We start from the raw sequence: 2,779 nt of genomic DNA on the forward strand, positions 1-2,779 counted from the left end.
CCGCCTTCATTGCTTCCCGGCTGGGAGAGTAATCCATGGGGACCCCGGTGGTCTAACAAGCTCTGACGGTATGTCATGTATAGGATCTCCCTGGTTAAAAATACAGTCCCCAGGCATCAGACCGATGATGATCAGTTTGTGCCAACTGTATTTTACATATTTACTAAATTTCTCCATTAGCTTCAGGCACGTAAAAACATGCTAATACGGTTATCTCATGTAAACACTCATGTCACGCCTCTTTAAAACACATTTTCTGTCATTGTTTTCTTTTACTGACTAATTCATCACAGTTTAAATGCTCGTTTTTATCATTTTAATGGTCTTACCTGAAAATATCAACCGGGAAATACTGCAACGTTGCTGGATTCCTCTGGGGTTGGATCTGGAGTCTTCTCTTGTATTTGTATCAGTGATTAACCTTGTCGATGGATGATAACAGCCTTCTGAGCCTACCAATCAAGCCCATTCAATCAAGATCATTGAATTACCAGTTTATCCACCTCTTATTTTACCACTACACACCTGATTATGACCATGAAAACTGAAACTTTCCAGTGCACCCATATCTCTCGTTGGTTGACCCCCCGCGTCGTAATCCGAAGGTGAGGGATTTACATTGAAGTTTATCAGATGGCCCTCTATGTTGAAAAGTGATGAAAAGGGGGTACCTTCTGCCTTGGATGTCGACGCCAGGGGGCAATGACCAAGTGTCGATACATGACAGTGAGGGGTGAGACCATGTTGGTTTTGTCTAAATTCTTAAGCCCCACCAAATTTCTGCGGTCTCCGGTCTAAGATAAGTATTCCGACTCATCCTACAAAAGTATGTCTATATGGGGTGCATCTAAGCTTTCCCTCATCACTTCTAAAAAGGCAAATAAGAACTTACTTAATGCAGCAGCTGGAGAAAAGGAAGGAGAAGCCCAAACCTCTTTCTGGAGCACATTTGGATGTTGCTCTGAAAAGACGTCACTCGCCTGAGACTGAGAGATCACGGAGGGACGGTCACCAACTGTAAGAATCCACCCACCAGCCCAAAACAGTGGAATCCAGCAGCTTGGTCAAAGGTTTAATGCATATTTGGTCTTTTACTTGTGCTTCTGAATTTATCAGGAATTAGTTTGAATTTTAGTCTAGCTCCATTTTCAATCTGACTCCAATTTTAGCCGCTCCCTGCTAGCAAATAACTAAAAGTGTATTTTTTTCTTTAATCACGAAAACTGTAACTTGTTAAGCCAGTGTGACAGACAGAAATCAGAAGATCCCTAATGGAGAGCCCCCTGCCCCCTCATTTGTACTTAAGTATGACATGCCCTGGACACAGATTTGTGGTAATATTAGACTACACAATAATCTACTTGAAAAATAATTTCAGAGTAAGTCATAATAAAAACAAATGTAACAATTTATTATCAGTCAGGTAGATATGTATTATGCCAATTACATAGTCAATTCAAAGATATCAAATCAATACAAGACATCAAATTCTCAAAGATAAATCTAAGAGTAAAAGGATGCATACAGCAGGGCCGCGGCGTTAACTGCAAGTCAGTCACGTGTTAAAATCATTTGCGAAATTGCCGCCAGGTGACGCAAAGGGACAGATTGCAAACTGGTTTGTAAACAGAGATGAAAGGACAAAGTAAAACAACAATAACATTATAAAATAACATTGTAACATCCTTAAAAACCATTAGAAAATTTACAGTGAGTTAATTTCAAGAGGTGGGGTAGTTTTAGGCTACAGTCTACGCATCAAAAATTAAAGGAAACACCTTTACACAAAGGCTCTTATGTATGCTATTGTTATTTAACAGTCATTACATATATAGGTCTATATATATATATATACAGGTCGTTCTCAAAAAATTAGCATATTGTGAAAAAGTTCATTATTTTCCATAATGTAATGATAAAAATTAAACTTTCATATATTTTAGATTCATTGCACACCAACTGAAATATTTCAGGTCTTTTATTGTTTTAATACTGATGATTTTGGCATACAGCTCATGAAAACCCAAAATTCCTATCTCAAAAAATTAGCATATTTCATCCGACCAATAAAAGAAAAGTGTTTTTAATACAAAAAAAGTCAACCTTCAATAATTATGTTCAGTTATGCACTCAATACTTGGTTGGGAATCCTTTTGCAGAAATGACTGCTTCAATACGGCGTGGCATGGAGGCAATCAGCCTGTGGCACTGCTGAGGTGTTATGGAGGCCCAGGATGCTTCGATAGCGGCCTTAAGCTCATCCAGAGTGTTGGGTCTTGCGTCTCTCAACTTTCTCTTCACAATATCCCACAGATTCTCTATGGGGTTCAGGTCAGGAGAGTTGGCAGGCCAATTGAGCACAGTAATACCATGGTCAGTAAACCATTTACCAGTGGTTTTGGCACTGTGAGCAGGTGCCAGGTCGTGCTGAAAAACGAAATCTTCATCTCCATAAAGATTTTCAGCAGATGGAAGCATGAAGTGCTCCAAAATCTCCTGATAGCTAGCTGCATTGACCCTGCCCTTGATAAAACACAGTGGACCAACACCAGCAGCTGACATGGCACCCCAGACCATCACTGACTGTGGGTACTTGACACTGGACTTCAGGCATTTTGGCATTTCCTTCTCCCCAGTCTTCCTCCAGACTCTGGCACCTTGATTTCCGAATGACATGCAAAATTTGCTTTCATCCGAAAAAAGTACTTTGGACCACTGAGCAACAGTCCAGTGCTGCTTCTCTGTAGCCCAGGTCAGGCGCTTCTGCCGCTGTTTCTGG

The sequence above is a fragment of the Cyprinus carpio genome, chromosome B7, assembly GCF_018340385.1.
Source record: "Cyprinus carpio isolate SPL01 chromosome B7, ASM1834038v1, whole genome shotgun sequence".
In the NCBI taxonomy this organism is placed as follows: domain Eukaryota; kingdom Metazoa; phylum Chordata; class Actinopteri; order Cypriniformes; family Cyprinidae; genus Cyprinus; species Cyprinus carpio.